Consider the following 21,627-nt stretch of genomic DNA (forward strand, 5'->3'; position numbering starts at 1 on the left):
GTTTATGGCGTAAATGTCTTCTTTAGAACGAATGTCTTTCTTTTCGTTCTTAAAGGGCATTGTCTCTAGTGTCCATAGCCTCTCGACATGCTGCAGGAGAGTGGTGTCTTCCTCTGTCACTCTGGAGTGGAGGCAGCTAGTGGCTGCTGTTCGGTTGAGAGATTTAGCGAGGGGGCCTTGTAGTGTCCATCCTAGGCGGGTCTCGACTGCTGCGGGACAGCCTCTGGGTCCTGTATGGACCCGGTCTATCGGGACTATGAGGTCTGCATGGTCGGAGCCTATCAGCAGGGTCGGGGTGGCGCCGTCTATGAGCGGGATAGGTAGTTGACGCAGGTGCACATATTTATCCATCAGTTTGGCGATGGGGTAGGTGTACTGTGATAGTCCTATTTCTTGGCTGGTGAAAGCATTTGTAATCCTATACGTCGCTCTGGCTGCCCGCTTGCTGCGATAGTGAAGGAGACATTCTCGCCTTTTATCGTCTTTAAATCTCTTCTTATTGTCCGAATCGTCATTTGGTTCTCGCTCCCCCGCAGTCCCAGCTGGGCCGCAGCGGACGCGAGCAGAAGGGTCTTCTCTGACCCGTCATCAAGGACGGCGTAAGTGTCCATGACTTTATCTTGGTAGCTCAATGTTACACGGACTACCTTTAAGAGCACTTGGGCGCCGCTGCTGCTGGCGGGGTCAATGTACATGACACTTGCCTTGGTGCTGCTCGATGGTGCAGGTGCAGGCTTTCTTCTGTTACTGTCGTGTAGGACATCTAGGTGGGCTCCGTCACACCGACTGCACCTCTTCTTTAGGCGGCACTCGGCTGCCATGTGACTGCGCGCACATCGGTAACAGCGCCTGTTGGACTTTATCCATTGACTCACTTCTTCTGCATTCATCTTTGTGAACAGGTCACATTGTGACAGCCAGTGTTCCGGTGGTCTCTCTGCCGCCTGAAGCGCTCTTGTCTGGCGGGTGGCAGCTTCTCTAAAATCCTCTCGACGTTAGAGTTGGCGTATAGCTCGTGCATACCCTTTTCTCGTTGCGCTCCCAGCATCCCTACCAGGGACTGCACTTTTATAGACAGGTCGTCTAATGAGCGATTGTCTGTTGCTGGGGGTAGGCGGTCAATATGCCTTATCTCTTGGATTACGTAATCCCATATACGTCCATATCTCTGGTCCAGCGCTGCTAGAGCCGCGGTGTATGGGGTCGTAGAGGTGGCATAGGCTAGCGCTATATTGTGCGCTCGGGGTACTTTCAGGTGCTTCAGTAATATTGCATACTTGTGGCGTTCATCAGCGACATCCACCATCATTGTCTCTAAGCACATCCGGAGCTCCGTGTACTGTGCTCGATTCTCATAGGTGAAGTCTGGAAACGTCGGTGTACCAATGTATGACGCCGTGGATGGCTGATACATCGGCGAGCGTTGGGGGAGAGGCCTCCTAGGCGAGTCTCCTCTTGCGCCTCTCTGTGGGCTGGTACCGGCAGGGTACCATGGCCCGCTGGTCCAGGTGCTATTCCTCGGGGCTGGTCGTGCGTCATGCTCACCCGTGAATAGAGTCGGGGGTCTGTAGCGCAGCGCCGCGGGGGTATAGCCTGGGCTGTACTGGACCTCCTGGTCCGGTGGAGTACTGTGCTGTCGTCGGGCTTGGTTCTCCTCCTCTCCCTCTTCTTCTTCTATCAGGTCCTCTAGATCCTGTAGTCGTTTATTTAGCTTCTCCGCAGTGTATGCCGCTCCTTCCTTGTAGCTGGGTCTCGCTTGGACCGGTCGGGGAAGGGGGTCTGCGGGGGGTATAGGTTTGGTCTGTTGGTCAAGTTCAGGGTTGCTTGCTCGGTTAGCAGACGCTGCCCTTGACTGTTGTCTCGACGAGTTCCTTGAACCCCTGGCGGAGGGAGAGGGTGTTGCCTTGAGGATCAGCTGCTCCATTAGCTGCGCTTGTAACTTGTCGCGCTCGGCTTGTAGTCTGTCGCGCTCGCCCTGTAGTCTGTCGCGCTCGGTTTCGCGCTGGATGAGAGCGAGGTCGCGCTCTGTTTCTCTTTGGGCACCGGCAGCGGCACGCTGGGTGTCTGCTCGGTCTCTTGCCATATTCTCTTCCGTCTGAAGGCGTCTCATCTCCAGGCGTATGCGCTCTTCTTCGCTCCGTTGCTGTGTCTGGAGTCGATCGCGTTCACCCTGAAGTCGATCGCGTTCACCCTGGAGTCGATCGCGTTCGGTAGAGGCTGTCAGGCTGACGAGGAACGCCTGTGATAGCATCCTCTCCGCTTCGCTGGGGGAAGACGGTTGTAGAGGTGAGCCGCTCCTGGCGGTACTCGTTGGGGAGTCCTGGAGCTCTATTTCCTCGGCGCTCTCCTCCTCTTCTTCCGTGCAGAGTTCTCTCTCTGTAGGGTTGTCTTCCTCCCGGGGCTGGTCGGGGACTACTTCTTCGGTATTGGCGGGGGGTAAAGGCATGTCAGCTCCCTCCTGGTCCCCACCGTGAGCTTGGTCAGTTACATTAGAACCCACTAGGGCCTCTGTGGTCGGGGTAACCTGGTCGTTAAGGTCAGACATCATTTTACTTTCTACTTTTACCGCGTTTACCGTTTGTCGAAGGCTAGGTAGTTGACTGACAGCGTAGTCCTCTAAGTACTGAGGTGTCTGTCGTCTGCGCCGCGGGCGTTCTACGTTAGGAGGACCGTTTCGTGGAGTGTTCATCATAGGCCATTTCAATATTAATAACACTATATTAATATTACACTAGTTACCCTCCGGCTCGAAGGACCAATTGTAACTGAGGGGTACAATTCCCTGACTGTATTGATAAGTATGGTATCATTAAACCACTACCGCTTTATGTACTTTAACTACTGGCCACACAGTACATGATATAGATATGATGAACACTTTCCCACCATGAAACCAAGTCCACACAAATGTATAAATCGAATATTTAATATATAGCAAAGGGTATATACAACGTTCACTTAATGACATTTATGATTTGAATGCACTTGTAAGGCAAATGAGTATTCGTAGGCAAATCAACATTGAATGTCCAATCTCTGGTTACGCAGGAAGCAAGTATACAACCTGGTTCTTTAGGGAACTATAGCGATGGTACTTAAATGATTATAGCTGGATACACTAAAGGGGGTCCCGCTGGTTGTAAGTCAGTAGGGGGGGGGGGGGGGGGGGGGGGTTAGGAGAGCCGCTGGCGATATCCCATCTGGCCAACGATTTCTTGGGAGAATTCAGAGTGCTGAACACGGTGCCCACAGAACCTTGGTCCACAGATGAATACAGCTGGGCCCTCTTGTAGACGGTAGCTGCCGGTCCACAACGAAGAGACGTGAGGCGACCTCACTCGGGGTAGAGCGCCGTCTCACCTGGACTCCTCTCGGGGGTAGCTCCAACACTCACCAGTGTTGGCTGTTATCCATGGCATAATCAAAGCACCCAAAGCAAGTAGATAATCCAAGCCGTGTAGGGCTCGCCGTCGTCCGGGTAAGGTAATCCAATGTGCAGGTCCACTCGTCCTGGCCCAGAACTCCTCGGATGAAAGCACCACACGTGGTCTGCCCAGCCTGGTTAAGACTCTAGATAACGCGAGGAAACGATGGGGGTACTGCTCACTTTATAACTCTAACCGAACGATGCACCATACATAATAGACTATTATTAACTTAATAGAAATACGTCCCACTCGACGGTATAGTGCCAAACTATGACAATTCAACTATTAATCCACACGATGTCTCAATGCCATTCTGAGGCCAAGTTGACCATACTGCACCACACGTGTATCGTGGGTGAGGCTTAACGTCTTGCCACTAGGTTGGAGGGTAAAGAACTAAGGGCTAAGGGACTAAAAAAAAGTTCTACTTTACTTGCGCCATATATATATGCGCTGTGAACAAATAGTACCATTCGTATTTCGCCAGACGTATTCCTACGCGGAACCGGGCTAGTAACGACATGTTCGTCGGCACGATTGAACTTGAACCAAGGGGCTTGGCTGCTGGCGCCAAGTTCTTGTCCAATGAGAGAATGAAACTATTATGGGCTGTTAGTAGACTAAAGGGATATTCAGTGTATATGTACAAGGAATATACAAGGGATATCAAACGATATACAAATACTATTAAATATATATCCATAAATAAATATATATATTCGGTTTAATCTGATCCTTCACAACATCCACAGTCACGGAAACAGGTGTGTTGACGAGTGACTGTGGCAGTGCGGGCTGGTAAATTAAACTCACTTCCCCATAACAAGGTTAACAGACGCATAGGTACGGTAGTTAGGAGTGAATTCACTTCTTAGTGCAGCGGCCTGTGTCGTCGCCCGCGGACGCGGGAGCCCCCTGTTCGACTCCCCCTCGGGACATTCTCATTTAACATCAAACACAACGCAGACCCAATATGATCCGTCACACAAACACCCACATACACAAGACCACATGCAAACACATACTGTATTCACGCCTGTGTGCACATGCACATGTATAAACACAAACACACACACACACACAAACACATGCACAAGTAGAAACACACACAACAAGAAAATGCAAAATAGTTGTCATTTCTGCAAGTGTGGGAGTATATTTTTTCAGTGGAGAAAAGGAAACAATCATTATTTTCCAATACAAGCACTAACCTGATAATTAGCTTGGATAACATTATCAGTCAAGCTTCAAATGACATTTTCAACAACAGAGAAAAACAAGACGGCAAAGATCCATCTGCCAAAAAACACCTCACACAGATGAATTAGTCGCCTGTACGAAAACACAAGACTGCTGAAATGGATGCCATGGAAAGGCTCCCAAAGGGAGTTAGCATTGTTCTCTTTTTAAATCAGAAACATACCAAGAATTCTGACTCCGAGCACATGTTACTGAGAAGCCTGATTGCTTACCTCAAGTGGCACTGATTCTATTATTTTTTTATCATGGAAAGAATGGAGTGAACTAGGGAGGGGTAGGAGAGGAGGAGAGGAGGGGGAAATTGTGTTACCCTCACATTTCATGTACCATCAGTCTCGCCAAGCTGCAAATGGCTTGGCATAGATGGATCTAAGGTGGATCTACACCTCCAGGTAAAAGCCCACACACACACTCTCTCTCTCTCTCTCTCTCTCTCTCGCTCTCTCTCTCTCTCTCTCTCTCTCTCTCTCTCTCTCTCTCTCTCTCTCTCTCTCTCTCTCTCTCTCTGGTACGTGAAAACACATGTCTCTGTCTCCTGGCCTCTGTGCCCCCTATTAAAAAGCACAGTGACTGGAGGCATCTGCCAGCAACAGCAGCCCTTTTTTACGACACAGGAGGGATTCCGTAGCAGGAGCTGCCGTGTGCATATGAGGCTTGTTTTGAGATCAAGAGGCCTGCTCTCCTTCCTCTTCCTCTGCGTGGATAAACTACACAAGACATGCATGAATGGATGCACACACACTCTGCATCCCTGTGATCCTAGCAGTGATGATAGCATGCTCTTCTCCGTACACCCACCTCTTGCTCAGTGACAAACCCCACGGTGACTTGACTTATTCCCAGAGAAAACAGAATTCATATGCTTAAGTCCTTTTGGTTCCTTGGTTCCAGTATTTCCCTTGGCAATGTAACAAGAAATGGGCGTAGTACTATGGTGTCTGAGTTCCGGCACACCCATACCGAGGGGAGGGGAGGTGGAGGCAGAAGGAGAGGTCTGTTTGGTATTAAGGCGGGAAGCCCGGGACAGGAAATGGTTCAGGGGAGGCCGAGGCGGTCCCTCCGTGTGGCGGGCAGTGGTACCACTACAGCCAGGCAGGGCCTTGGAGGCTCTGGATAAGGCCCTAGTGTTCCCCTCCCTCTCTCTATTCCTCCCTCCCTCTCTCTACCCACAGAGGGGTTGACTGAGTTTAAACTGGCACGGGCCAGGCACAGGTCTGGGAATGGAGGGTTTGCATGGGTCGGAGGTAGCTGGGTGGGATTACACAAACATAATACTTACCCTGGCAACCAGGCATCCCTCTCTCCTTCCACCCTCCCCTCTCTTCTCCTTCTCACTCCTTGACACTCGCTGCTAGAAGCCCTCAGGCTCGTGTCCAGGAACATGAGCAGCACTTCTTGCATTCCTCCTGCCCAGCTTGTCGCATTGCTGATGCTGACGTGAGGTGAGGTGGTATTAGCGGTTAAAATAGGAACGTCTGCGAGGCTGCGTGCGTTCAAAATGACGAGGAGCAAATTCCTTTGCAAAAGCACAGACTGCAATCAGAGTCATGTTAGCGTTCTTATGAAGCGGAATGTTTGAGAGTGTTGAATTGTAATAACGCAGAGAATCTGAGAATTTCTCAAGATGAAATATCACCAGAGACTATTTGAATGTGTGATATCACTGTGTACTCCGGGATGCAGCATATATTCCTGTTATTTTCAAATCTGGGCAGGACTAGCACTTCAACCAAGTTTTACTCATTTCTAAATAAATGCACATCTGAACAGTATTACATCTGAACAGCATGACATCTGAACAACATTACAGTATTATCTGAACAGCCATGTCTTACAAAGAGCGGGTCTATTTGCATACACAAGACTAGCTCTTTGTGTGCCTATGTGCATAGCCTACTGTGTGTACTGTATGAATGTGTTTTTCTGTATCCCTAATGTGCATGAGTGACGGTGTGGAAAATCTGTGGCTGGCCCGTTTCCTTCGGCCTCGAGGCATTGGCTATATAAAGGCCTAGCCCCAGTGGACTCTATATTGTGCCATTATCATCCTTTACTGCACTGTAAAAAAAATTAAACTTGTTTTATAGTGAAACAAGTACAAATATTTTACCCCAGGTAGTTTTTCTAAAATACGATTTTAAAGACTCAATACAAGGAATTGAATTTGTTATTATCAAGATAATGACAGTGTTGGACCCAGCCAATGTGCTTTCACAACAAGCCCAGTGTGTCCATCCGAAAGACAAGAGGGAGAGGGAGAATCGGGGGGTAAAGGGGGAGAGGGGAGGGGGTAATGGTCAACCACAGTCTCAGACAGCAAATCATTTACTTCCTCTATTGTCCTACACCAGCAGCGGCAGGACCACCATTCCCAACCTGCCTGGTAGAACCATCCAGGCCTGTTTACACACAGATTTAATGGTGGCCTTTCTTTTACGAGGTACAGTAAAACATACAAAAATATATGACCACATATGTAGCCCAGAATAAGTGCAAACTACCTCCAAGTGTGTTTATTTCCAGCTTCCTACAAAACACTGGGCAGGCTACTAACTATATCTGATTGAATGAGCCTTGATATAACGGTTGTTTCCATTTCAAGACGGCCAGCAGGAGATATTGGAGCAGGCTGAAATCAGTTACTTGCAGTATTGGTCACAGATAATAATAATCAATGGTAATTAAATAAAATCTTTTTGCGAGCATTTCCACAAAGAGCCATTGTGTCTTAGCATTGATCTAATGGGCACACACACAGATGAAAGCAGCTTGGCTGATTGTGTCTAGAAGGGGGTGTGACGCATGAGGTCACCCTGTCTGATTTACATCCTCCTCCATCAGTCTGACACACCTCAGGACGATGACATCACAACCCATTCAATAACAAGTCTTAACAACTTTGAAATATTCACAACTTTGAATGGAATGGAACATGTTTGATTTGTCTTCTTTTGTTCCCTTTTCAGTAGCTCCCCTGGACGCTCCCCTGGACGTCACATCTTTGAGCCATTTTGGCTCGAGTTCTGCCTCCTTGGCAGCACAAGTTGTCATTTCATAGTTGAGTTTTCACAGGACAACACTGTGTTTTGGAGCCACATACGGCAACTAACACTTACAAAGTGTACATTTTTAGGCTGACGCTAAAAACATCCAGGTGGTGATTTTGGTTTGATAAGGCAGCAGTGGAACCAGCTGGAGCCAAGAGGCTGGTCTGCCCCCTGCAACGTCCTCTACTCTATCTGCACACACACACACACACACACACACACACACACACACACACACACACACACACACACACACACACACACACACACACACACACACACACACACACACACACACACACACACACACACACACACACACACACACACAGGGAAGCCTCATACAAAGGACATAAACACTGCCAGTGCAGTCAGAAAGTATGAAAGAGCAACAGCCAGTTACAAAGTGCATGGACGGCAGAACGCTGTTACATACAGTATGGCTGAACTACTTGTCAGACACATCGGACACGAATCATCAGGGTAAAGGAAACAATGCCTCCTCCAAATTGAACATCTTCCTATAAAAGCTGATACTGAGCAGTACCCTGCTTGGCCTTCCTTTTGGGAAGCAGGTTCAAACTTTTTTATCTGTTGCCATAGTGATTTAGACAAACGTGCGTCGGGGAACCGAAAAAGTCTAGCTTATGTCAAGTTATCCTGAAAATTATCCGGCTAACTCAGTTAGCCAGGTACGAGGAACAGGGCCCCGGTCCATGTACAGATCAAAGGTACAGCCTACTTCTATGACCAGCACCTACCTGTGGCTGGTGTCAACACATACACACATACACTCACACACACACACACGCACGCACGCACGCACACACACACACACACACACACACACACACACACACACACACACACACTTGAGGACACTTTATACGTAATAACGTCCATTATGGACCTGTGTGTTTTAACTGATATTGTTGTTGTTTTTATGATTGTATTTCTATTTTAACTGATAGTGTTGTTGTTTTTATGATTGTATTTTTGTTTTAACTGATATTGTTGTTGTTTTTATGATTGAATCTCTGTTTTAACTGATATTGTTGTAAACAAATAATTAACTGTATTAGACATTTGTTAATGATGAATAGGCTTCACTTCAGATTAGGGCACACAATAGCATCTGCAAATGATTTATAGATGTTTTATGAATGTCTTAACAAATCATTTGTTAAACATGAAAAGACAAGTCTGGTAATTGCTTTGTGTGTATTCATAAAAGTCCACAAATAAACAAATTATTAGACATTTGTTAATGATGAATAGGCTTCACTTTAGATTAGGGCACACAATAACACCTGCAAATGATTTATAGATGTCTTATGAATGTCTTAACAAATCATTTGTTGAACATGAACAAATAAATGGAGGTACAGTATAGTTGTTTTTTCATATCCATTTTTCAAAGCATCTACAAATGTGTTACTAAACAACATTATTTAATGATGAACAAATCAAGTACAAACAATGTTGTTAATGAGTTATAAATAATGTAGAACTAATTTGTAAATGTTATACAAATATAGTTATAAATGATTTAATAATAATTTACGAATGTATATAAATGATTTGTTCATGATTAGTCCATTATCTACAAATACCTTATAAAGTATTAAAAAAGTGTTATTATAAAGTGTTACCAAGGTTTGAGTGAATGAATTAATGACCATACACACACACACACACACGTGTGCTCACAAACACATATACACAAACACACACACTTCAAATTTCACTGGAATTCCCTGTAATTCGCTTTTCTCATGCAGTTTGTGTGTGTGTGAGAGAGAGAGAGAGAAAGCATCTGTCATAATTACAGTGTATCCATGTCCTTCTGGCCGCCACCACATATAGAACATTCTTTCCCCCCCTGCCCAGCCTCCCCCTCCTCCTCCTCATCCTCCTCCTTCCACCACCCTTGACCTGCAGGCCTCCTTCTGCTCCAGCATCTCCTCCTCCTCAGCTCAACCGCTGCACGGCCAACAAGTTCCAAACGCTTGATGGATGTGTTCCTCTTTATAGGGACACTGTGATAAATCTGTCCACGGAACATTGTGTCAACTGACCATGAAGGAATAAGTACACAGAGAGAGAGAGGGAGAGAGAGAGAGAGAGAGAGGGGGAGAGGAAGAGAGAGAGAGGGGGGGGGGGAGAGGGGGGGCGAGAAATGGACATGACCTCACATGCCTGTGTTGACCTTGCTGACCTGTGACTCGTGGTGTGTTGACCATTTAACTTGGTCAGCGAAGCTGGTGAAAACCTTAGCCCACCATGTTGACACTCCCTTTAACAGTCTGAATCATTTTAATTGTAAATCTTGTAAATCATACTTAACATCATGACTTTCTTTTCACAGTCGACTAACTTTGTCTGTACAGTCTCTAAATCGGTCTCTGTGTCTGTCTGTGTGGCTAATTCATATTTTCAGACAACTGGGATTTAACATAACTGCTCTCATTGTGCGCTATGTCAGTGTACATAATAACAACTTGAAGCAGGGTGATGACAGCGCTGCATAATAAAGTCCACATTGGGGCCTCAATTTTATTACATGACTACCCCCTCAGTCTCCAACGCACAAGCCCACCCAAGACCCTGGAGACTCTGCTGTGGGTTTCAGATACAGCACCCCCACCACCCCTACCCCAGTCAAAACAACTTTATGTGATTTCTTCTTTTTCCAATATAACCTAATTCCCAATAGAATGATTTATTTAATTCCCAGTAGGATCCTATTGGATTTCAAGTTTGCTTTCAATTTAATAAAATAGCATTTAAAAATCCTTGGATGGATTTAGAATTTGCTTCCATGTACCTTTATAGGATTTCCAAAGTGCTGTAGGATAATACATACACCACATGGCACCACATGGTATTACTGATGGATGTAAAAAAGGATGAGTGTATGTACAAGACTTTGTGCTGTGTATGTTAGTTTCACCCCAGGGCCAAAATGGTTTATCAAAGAGGATTTCCCTGCTGATAAGCGTATCGGGAACACATGGCTTCCTGGTCAATGAGTTCTGTGAAAACCCCCAATAGTTTGTTTACAAGAACAAAGCTTTCAAGGAGCAAACAAATATATAAAAATTTGTGTGGCTAAGCCAATTAAAGAGTCACTTGTTCTACTGTTGGGAATGATGGCTTATGTGGTTTTGGCCTACAGGCAAGCATGGTGTTGATTTGCTGGAACCAAAGGCCTGGAGGCTTGGGAGAGCTTGTGATAATGGTGACCTAATGGCACCAACCGTTTTCCATTGACTTTTGGGAGGAGGGGGTGGGGGTAGTCATGCATACATGGAAGTTCAATCAGTTCATTTACCAAAGAAGAAGAAAGATCAGGGAGATTCAGATTGCAAAACATTTGACCACCATGCAAACAGACATCATTTCTAGCCCCCTTTGACCCCTCCAGTCAGCTTCTCTGACCAATGATCACCCCCTAGGGACTTCAACACACCAATCAGATGCCAAACAAATCCACATAGGCCCGTCCCCTTTTGTGTGTCCATCCACGCCTCAGCAATATACTTCCTGGAACTACTGGGTCTCCCAAAGGATTTCAGGCCTCACAGCCATCCTCTTTATGAAAACACACAACACTACAGCCCTCGCCAGCCATGTATACTCTGTACACACACAGACACAGACAGAGAGAGACAGACTGGGAACATGAATTATCCCACAGATGTGAACAAAAATTACAAGCCCTCAGTAGTTATTTATGTCCAGTATATCATGAGGATAACAGAAGTGAAACGTCAGGTGGGGAGGTAGGGGAAGCCCATGTTTCACTGAGGGAAGCACAGTGCTCTCAAGAGACCTCCACATGATGACATAGAAACTGACGCTAACAATATGACAGCTAACAATATGACAGCTAACAATATGACAGCTAACAAATATGAGAGCTAACAATATGACAGCTAACAATATGACTGCTAGCAATATGACAGCTAACAGTCTGGTATTAAGATGCCTCACACCAGAATGCACAAGGTTTAAAGGGGCTATGCACTGCTATTCCTAGCACTATTTGGGCAACTTTACACAATTCCTGTTAGTCTATTGAAGACATTTGTAAGTTTTTTTTCAAAAAAATTCATTGTTTTACATTTCTAATCAAGTACTCGAAACCATCATTTTTCAGCCTCAAGAAATCAGGCTGTTATGGCCTGGCTCCGCCCATAAGCACTTTGAGTGACAGTCAGACCACAGTCTGCACTGGTAGAGGGAGGGAGGGAGGGGGGGGAAGAGAGAGAGAGTTCAGTTCAGTTCAGAGTTTTTATTTGCCACATGGAATAATACAATCATAGTTTCTTCATTAAAAAATCATAAATAGTCATTCCATGGACAAAAGGAGCAGGAAGAAGAATAAATAGTTACCTGCCCCTTATTCCTAAACTAACATGTATTTTCTTAATGGTCGGCGTATAACCTTATTTACACAAATAATCATTTATACCATGAGAGAGAGAGAGAGAGAGAGAGAGAGAGGCAATGCCCCCTCTCGGCTCTCTCTTCCTTTCTCTCTCTCCAAAGCGCACGGCCCCGCAGCTCCACTTGCTGATGAGACGGGGCAGCTTTTTTCTTTCTTTCAATCTCCCGTGTGGCGCGCGGCCGGCAGGTACCCCCCCCCCCCCCCCCCAAGTGCCCCCTCTCTCTCCCTCCCTCCTTCTCTCTTCCTTTCTCTCCTTTCTCTCCCACTCGGCTCTCGCTGATGAGACGGGGCAACTTTTTTTTTTCCTTTCTTTCAATCTCCCGTGTGGCGCGCGGCCGGCAGGTACCCCCCCCCCCCCAAGTGCCCCCTCTCTCTCCCTCCCTCCCTCTCTCTTCCTTTCTCTCCTTTCTCTCCCTCTCGGCTCTCTCTTCCTTTCTCTCCCTCCAAAGCGCACGCCCCGCAGCTCCACTCGCTGTCTAGTCTAGGTAGAATGGGGGCGGGCATTAGCTCCAACCACAGAGCCAATCGCATCACTGTGCGCCGAATGACGTGACTCAGGACTTCAAATCAAAATGACCCAATTTACTAGAGGAAGAGAGGGGCTGGGCTGAATCGGAGCAATCCGCCAATATGGTATTTAGACCCTAAAACACATTGATACGAACTCCTATTACTATAATACAATGCTAGAGACTGAAAAATGACATTTATAATGCATAGCCCCTTTAAAGGCTTTACAGAATGAAAATGTGTGTGAAAACCTTTCTAAGCTGGATGTGTGTGTGTACGCGTGTGCGTATACAACCACAATGACATTTTGCATGCAACTGCCCGTTGTGTTGTATCACAGCTTGTTGTATCACTAAGTGGTGGGAGTGTATGGATGCCAGCGGAGGAAATGTTAATGAGATGTGTAATATCGAATAACCTATGTGTGTGGATGCATGTGTCTAACGTGTAAAGCTAATGTGATGTCAAATGTAAATGTGTCGGGCTGTTGTTCATTTGCGTGTACTAACCAGTCCAGTAACAGATAGTGGGGAATATGTTCAATAAGTTCAATGTCCGTCCATGCGTCCCGAGATGCCAGAGGAATAGCGAGTGCACACAATTAGCAAAAACGGTGTTAACCGAGTGCGGGGGTATCCTTGAAGGAGAGAGGAGAGAGAACGCCGGTTAGCAGAAGAAAACCGGAAGAAACAAAACACAGGGAAAACAAAACAAAACCAGGTTTAGATTATGTCACAAGGAAGAGTTAAGCTAAGACTTGTAAGATAGATATCTCGGAAAAAACTAACCACAAGTGAAATTCTCATCTGCATAATAATGCCCGCCCCCTCTATGTTTGTTGCCACCAGGCACACACACTGTGGTTGGAGCCACTGCCCACAATCTACCTTTATTTAGTGCAGACCGCAAGGAAGGAAGTGCAGTGAGTTAGCCTAACGTTAGCCTAACGTAAATAGTATGAGCAAAACACGCAGGACCAGTGATGGGCAAGCTACTTGGAAAATGTAGTAAGCTACAAGTTACTCTCGATTAAATATAGCTCAACTACAATGGAAGCTATCCCCAGAGAAATGTAGCAAGCTACACTACAAGAACATGGCAAAAATAGCTAACTACATCGGCACTACTTTTTTTTTTTTTTTTTTTTACTTCATGATCAGGTTTCCACCAAACAAATAGGCAGGCAAAAAAAAGTTCAGTTTGATTGTTTATTATAAAACTGAAACAAGCCCTCCAACTATGCTAATATGTCTATACTACTATGTACTCAGAGTACAACACTCAAGCTTGACACTGCTAGACAAACAATACTACTTATCCTTGGCTGCTAGCCTGCTAGATATGTACCACTCCTGCTGACTTGTTGTACACAATTTGTAAGTTGCTTTGAATGAAAGCGTCAGCTAAATGACCAAATGTATTTAAATATGTAACTGACAAAACATTCCATGGCCCCAAAATCATGTGAGGACCCCCCCTGGGGGTCCTGACCCACAGGTTGAGAACCATCTTTTCCCTCTTCGTGTATATTTAATGTTAGTTTGTTTTTTCTTTTCCTCCACCCCCATAATATTGGTCATTTTCTGCCTACAGTGAAACATGATAGCAGCTGCTGTTGACAAAAAGTGCACTGACTTGTGTGCTGTTTGGGAACAGTTGACAATGTTTATGTAAAGGTTTTCATCAGCTCACCTGAATATGTGTTCTCAAGTTAGTGCTGGGCGTGTGGGAAGTTGAGAGAGAGCAGCTTTGTTTTTGGCTGACACAATAAACACCTAAACATTATGTTTTAGGCGTTTTTTCAGTCGAACTCATACATTTTTCCAGATAGGGCCATGGAGAGGCATTGTTGTTATTGACATCATCATCTTCATCAATGTCATCAGCCCTGGAAACATCGAATCCCTCTGCCATTTCGCGCAGACTAGTTCATGTAATCTGTTAAATTGCATTCATTCATTCAGTGGTCTGTTTTGATTTGCACGTCCTGATTTGCGGAGCTGGAGTCCCGCCCTATCCTGCCTCTGATTGGCCTACCCGTAATGTTTTGGCCTAACCTTACCCAATCGTGAGTCGTCATACTCATGTCTAAACCAACCAACCAATCATAGTGGGTTTTCTGCTGGGAGTTTTTTTTTCTCTCACAAATCTTTATGTCTGTTTCTCCGGATAGTAGCGTGTAGCGTTTCGTCACGCTACGTCACTACTTCATTCTAAAAATAGCTGCACTACAGAGAACGCTACTTGGTTCAAAAGTAGCGACGCTGCCATCACGCTACTGAGAATTGTAGTTAAGGTTTTCTGTATTAGGTTCACTTTGACGATAGTAGAGTAGTATGGGCGGAGCTACAGGTGGGGGTCTGTCACTCAAACCGCATTCCGAGTATGGGCGGAGCCCAGCCACAAACAGCTTGAAATCTTGAAGTGGAAAAATGCTGCTTTAGAGTACTTGATTAGAAATACAAAACAATGATTTAAAAAAGAAAAACCTTACAGATGTGTTCCATAGACTCGAGGAATTGTGTCAAATTGCCCAAATAGTGAAAGAAACAGTAAGATAGTTCACCTTTAATGTCTGTCTGCTAATGTCGCACCAGTAACATCCAAAGCAAATTCCTTGTATGTGAAAAGTATACTTGGCAATAAAGACCTTTCTGATTTCTGTTTCACAAATTCTAAACATTTATTCATATTCCCGTTTTTCAGTCTTGTTGACTGAAGTCCAAGCTATTTCTGCTGCTCACTTGACGCAGGCGAGTATCTGCAGCTTACCAGTGGGATGATAGGACCGCAGGGTGCAGGCTGGCAGTGGAGGGGAAACTTAATATAGAATTCTATCTGAGAAGAAATGTAGCTAAATTCAATTAAACCTGCCCCATCTTCAATGAAGGCAAACATTCAATGAAGGGCACGCTTTGGATTATCTGAAATCTCCCGGGGGAGGAGCTTGAAAACGATTATTTTGGGAATAAAATTTGCCTACCAACGTTACAAACATGAGAACTGGCATAAGCTATCCCAGAGACCAAAGAAGTGGAACAACAACCCCCAGTAGCAAACATTCCAGTCAATCAATGCACCCTGCACCACTTTTCTAAACTTCCAGAAGAAAATAGATCAGTTCACAGCCAATTTAATTTCAAACTAGACAGATGTGCACATCAGAGCACACATCTCCACCAGACGGCATGGCCTAGTGGTGGGCAGGTGTGTGGAGAGGAACACATCAAAAAGTAGTGTGGCATGTGGGCATGCATGGTGGTGTAGAGAGAAGGGTGGTGCATGTTTTATCTCTTCCATTGCTGTGACTCCAGGATGTGTCCGAATGTGCGTGAGGGCAGAACTGTTAGCTTAGCTGGCTACCATTTAACACTTTGATCGCCGGGGTTAAATTCATAATTTACCATCCCTCGCCAGCCCTATTTAACATGGAGAAGTTCCCCTTCTTTGCAGGGCTATAACTTTTAAAATTGTATTGCTAAATTGACATTACTATGGCCCATTCAACGTCCTATATCTATTGTTCAGGGTGTAGCAACGTTATACTTTTTCATTCACATATTCATACTAAAATACGGTCTAAAGTATAAGTATGTTTTTATCGTTTTCTGCAGCTTTCTCCAGAACTTGATTTATAGCCCTAAATGCATTATATTGATGATCAAATACAGTTTGTTGGAATCTGTGCGAGATAAAACATTTCAAATGGACGTACTTCTAGAAGTTACTACGTATGATCTGATGATGACCGGATGGGGGGGGGGTCGTTTATAATTCCGTGGGCAACGTTATATCATTCATCTAGTGTGGGTGATATGATCATTAGAGCAGTTAGTATCGAAGACATTAAAAAATAACGCTGAAACTCACCGTAGCTTCCTCTCGCCGTTGGGAGATGAGCGTGGAACAGAATTTTTTCTATTATGGGATGTCGAAATATCCGATCCATTTCCAGGTTGTATAATAGTATATACGTCCAAATCATGTTGTTTATCGAGTTATTGGTAACGGATCACTATCCGTTGTGATCAGCTCGAGTCCTGGGACTATTAGCGAGTGATCGGACCGAATTGAAATGAGCACCAGCTTCCACTTCCTGTTTATGCCCTGGGCGATCGGCCGATCGGCCACCAGATGGCGCTCTTGACCCGTTGTAGAGTTGAGAGGGGCTCAACAGTACATCTCATGTCTCCGGGGGAGAAATATGATTTCGATCACAGATTTTTGAAATATTGATATCAAAGACGCTGTCCAGCGTCTTCGGCAGAATGAGCATGGCGGGGAAAGACGTGTTTCAGCGTCTCCGGCGATTAAAGTGTTAACTTAGCTGGCGACCTATGAACACAATACTGTGCTAACAGTACCATAGGCCTACTGGAGGCTAATGGTGTAAGTTCACTAAGGAGTAGCAGCAAAGTTTCTGACTCAGCACATTATTTTCACCATCAGTTTATCAGGACAGTATCATTCACTAGGGTTAGGGGGGGGGGGTGTGTGTGTGAGAGGGCATGCCCAGTTTGAGGCCTACTCTTAGGGGTTTCAGACCAACGAACACACGGCCATATAACATTACTGTTGTTAATCACCTCTAGCCTTTATCGTACCTTCACCACATTAGTGGTGGTGGATGCGACAATCAATGCAGCCAGACAAACACAGCCACTAATAATGTCAGCAATACCAAACACAATAATACATGTTTGTTCGATTAAATGAATAACAAGTCACAATCGTCTTACCTTGGCTTACCCAAACGACCAGATGCCGGTGGCTAGTAGTATCACCCTCTTTCGTGTAAAGGTGTAACTATTATACTGGCTACCTAGTATGGTGGACATTTATTCAAATAAAATAGTTGTTGTTGACCTAAAAATATTTGAGGCAGGAGTTCGGTGGCCTGCAGTCAGTGTATGCAGCAAACATTAGGCACACATCATGCGCATCTGTCGGAGATAAAGATCTGAGCCCCTACATTGTTGTTGATAATGAAGGTTGTTAACAGAATTCGGCTATAGGGCGACAATAATGTGGTCAAGAGGCATGGTTTCTATCTTGAGCCTGAACTGGCGTGATTTCTTTTATTCACATGGAAAGAGCAGCAGTAACATAGTGGTCTTCTCTCACTGAGAGACATTGGGGGAGAGAATGAAGTGGGAGGATACAATTTATTTTATACTCGCCACAAGGTGGTGTACCTGGGTGGTTCCGCCTAGATCGCCCTCTAGTGGGAACAGATATATATGCAACTAGACAGTCACTGGTGGAGACAGTTATACATGCAGGTAAACAGTTACTAGTGTAAACAGCCATATGTACAGTTAGACAGTTACTAACAATCCTACACAGAACCTCTAATCTCAACAAAGGTTTTCGATACATGGTCCACACAACTGAGCCCAGGGGTATCATTCCGTCTGTTCAATTGTTTTCTTTGAGACTTCTTAGAGACTGTCTACTGCAGTCAAATGGGAAAAGTAACTCCAAACCATCAATCTAGAATCAAATCTATGTATGTATTGAATCAAGAATCGATTATGAACCGAGAATTGAAATTGAATCTGCATGGTATTTCTGGATCTCTGCATCTCTAGCACTTGTGTTAACGCAAATGTGCACTGTACACGTGAATGCATTTTTCCTTGCGCGTGTCCCTCGTCCATGTGTTCGTGTGACGATGGAGGATGCCAGATCCATTAACTCCACTCTCTCCTCCCTGTCATTAAGATGGAGCCTGTAGGAGTGTGAGCCTGAGGTGTATAATCAGGATAATAACAGGCTGCCACTCACAGCTGCTGGAGAACATGTCCAGGTTAGCAGCCAACAGCAGCACCACTTCAGGTCAGGTTAGCACCACTTCAGGTCAGGTTAGCACCACTTCAGATCGTGTTAGCACCACTACAGGTCAGGTTAGCACCACTACAGGTCAGGTTAGGTTAGCACCACTACAGGTCAGGTTAGCACCACTACAGGTCAGGTTAGCACCACTACAGGTCAGGTTAGGTTAGCACCACTACAGGTCAGGTTAGCACCACTACAGGTCAGGTTAGCACCACTACAGGTCACGTTAGCACCAATACGGGCAAGGTTAGCAACAATACGGGCCAAACTAGCAGCCAACAGCACCACTACAAGCCAGGCTAGCACCACAACAGCTCAGGTTAGCACCACTACAGGTCAGGTTAGCACCACTACAGATCAGGTTAGCACCACTACAGGTCAGGTAAGCATCACTACAGGTCAGGTTAGCACCACTACAGATCAGGTTAGCACCACTACAGGTCAGGTAAGCATCAATACAGATCAGGTTAGCACCACTACAGGTCAGGTAAGCATCAATACAGGTCAGGTTAGCACCACTACAGGTCAGCTAAGCACCAATACAGATCAGGTTAGCACCACTACAGGTCAGGGTAGCACCACTACAGATCAGGTTAGCACCACTACAAGCCAGGCTAGCACCACAACAGCTCAGGTTAGCACCACTACTGGTCAGGTTAGCACCACTACAGGTCAGGTTAGCACCACTACAGATCAGGTTAGCACCACTACAGGTCAGGTTAGCACCACTACAGGTCACATTAGCACCACTACAGGTCAGGTTAGCACCACTACTGGTCACATTAGCACCACTACAGGTCAAGTTAGCACCACTCCAGGTCAAGTTAACACCACTCCAGGTCAGGTTACCACCACTTCAGGTCAAGTTAGCACCACTCCAGGTCAAGTTAACACCACTTCAGGTCAGGTTATCACCAATACAGGTCAGGTTAGCACCACTACAGGTCACGTTAGCACCAATACGGGCAAGGTTAGCAACAATACGGGCCAAACTAGCAGCCAACAGCACCACTACAAGCCAGGCTAGCACCACAACAGCTCAGGTTAGCACCACTACAGGTCAGGTAAGCATCAATACAGGTCAGGTTAGCACCACTACAGGTCAGCTAAGCACCAATACAGATCAGGTTAGCACCACTACAGGTCAGGTAAGCATCAATACAGGTCAGGTTAGCACCACTACAGGTCAGCTAAGCATCAATACAGGTCAGGTTAGCACCACAACAGGTCAGGTTAGCACCACTACAGGTCAGGTTAGCACCACTACAGGTGAGGTTAGCACCACTTCAGGTCAGGTTAGCACCACTTCAGGTCAAGTTAGCACCACTTCAGGTCAGGTTAGCACCATGACGGGTCAGGTTAGCACCACTACAAATCAGGTAAGCACCACTACAGGTCACGTTAGCACCAATACGGGCAATGTTAGCAACAATACGGGCCAAACTAGCAGCCAACAGCACCACTACAAGCCAGGCTAGCACCACAACAGCTCAGGTTAGCACCACTACAGGTCAGGTAAGCATCAATACAGGTCAGGTTAGCATCACTACAGGTCAGCTAAGCACCAATACAGATCAGGTTAGCACCACTACAGGTCAGGTAAGCATCAATACAGATCAGGTTAGCACCACTACAGGTCAGGTAAGCATCACTGCTCTACATGCACCTCCGAGGCCTTGGATCAGTTATTCACCGCCGTCTGTCCGTGGTCCTGTCAACTGATTAACATTATTAACAGACTGTTAACAGATTAACAGTCAATGCGGTTTCATTGCTGGGTTAAGTACTTCCATTTCTATTCACATAATACGCCTACTTCATATATCTACTCCTTTCACATATATGCCTACCACTTGTATCTATTGCTATGTCCGCCTACTACAATCTCATGAGCCGTCTAACGCCTGTCCCGTCTCCCTGTCTCCCTATGACTTGCTGTCCTGGAGTGTTGACCGGAGTGTTGGACGTCCCGTGACGAAGGCCGGGAGGTTGCGACCCCCTCTGCGTGCCCCCCTGTCTCCGGAGGTCTCGTAGTGGTGACCGGAGTGCCGGATGTCCCGCGATGATGTCGGGGAGTTCGTGACCCTCTCTGCGCCGCCCCTATCTCCCTGTCTCCGGCTGTCCCTGAGCAATGACCGGAGTGTTAAATGTCCCTTGACTAAGACGGGGAGGACGTGACCCTCTTTGCGCCGCCCCTGTGCCTCAAATAGATTGCTATCAGCTCTATCTTTAATCTTTCAAAATGTTCAGTTGCTATCGCTATTAGCTCTATCTTTAATTTTTCAAAATGTACAGTTGCTATTGCATGCACTCATCTGTGTTCCACTACACACATGAGTGCATGCTTACCAACTGTCCGTCTGCAACACTACTATCACCAACATCTAAGAAGGGAGATCCCCCCTTGAATGGCCCTTCTAAGGTTTCTCTCCTCCACACTGCCTGTGGAGCTTTTTTTCCCTATTGTTAGGTTTTAGTGAGTTTTTCCTTACCTTCGCGTGGGGTATGTCTGGGAGTGCTTGCATTCTTTCATTTATTTGCATCCATCTAAAAATGTTTGCACCTTATGGTGTTCTTGTTCTGTTCTTGACTTATTGTTATGTTTTCTTCTTGACTTGTTTAAAGAAGATCTGTACGGCCCATGGGGACATTAACGTGTGTTGTTGGGCCCTATAAATAAATTTGATTTGATTTGATTCATCAATACAGGTCAGGTTAGCACCACAACAGGTCAGGTTAGCACCACGACAGGTCAGGTTAGCACCACTACAGGTCAGGTTAGCACCACTTCAGGTCAGGTTAGCACCATGACAGGTCAGGTTAGCACCACTTCAGGTCAGGTTAGCACCAATACAGACTAGGTTAGCACCATGACGGGTCAGGTTAGCACCATGGCGGGTCAGGTTAGCACCACTACAGGTCAGGTTAGCACCAATACAGATCTGGTAAGCACCACTACAGGTCACATTAGCACCACTACATGTCAGGTTAGCACCACTACAGATCAGGTTAGCACCACTACAGGTCACATTAGCACCACTATAGGTCAGGTTAGCACCACTACAGGTCACATTAGCACCACTATAGGTCA

The 21,627-nt window shown here is 45.8% G+C and overlaps 1 protein-coding gene across 2 annotated transcripts in view; it reads right to left on the minus strand.

Moving 5' to 3' along the window:
* The window catches only part of eva1ba (eva-1 homolog Ba (C. elegans)), a 44,535-nt gene extending 38,961 nt beyond the window's left edge, over positions 1-5,574 (minus strand). The window contains exon 1 of one of the 2 annotated variants that reach the window (XM_084335725.1): positions 5,487-5,574. The gene's annotated coding sequence lies outside the window, so the exon portion shown is untranslated. Of the gene's footprint in view, positions 1-4,639; positions 4,738-5,486 lie in introns of those variants that run through there. The other variant, XM_084335724.1, reaches the window with a different exon arrangement.
* Between the last annotated feature and the right edge of the window lie 16,053 nt (positions 5,575-21,627).

The sequence above is a fragment of the Notolepis coatsorum genome (genome assembly GCF_963971535.1).
Source record: "Notolepis coatsorum genome assembly, chromosome: 19".
Taxonomy (NCBI): Eukaryota; Metazoa; Chordata; class Actinopteri; order Aulopiformes; family Paralepididae; genus Notolepis; species Notolepis coatsorum.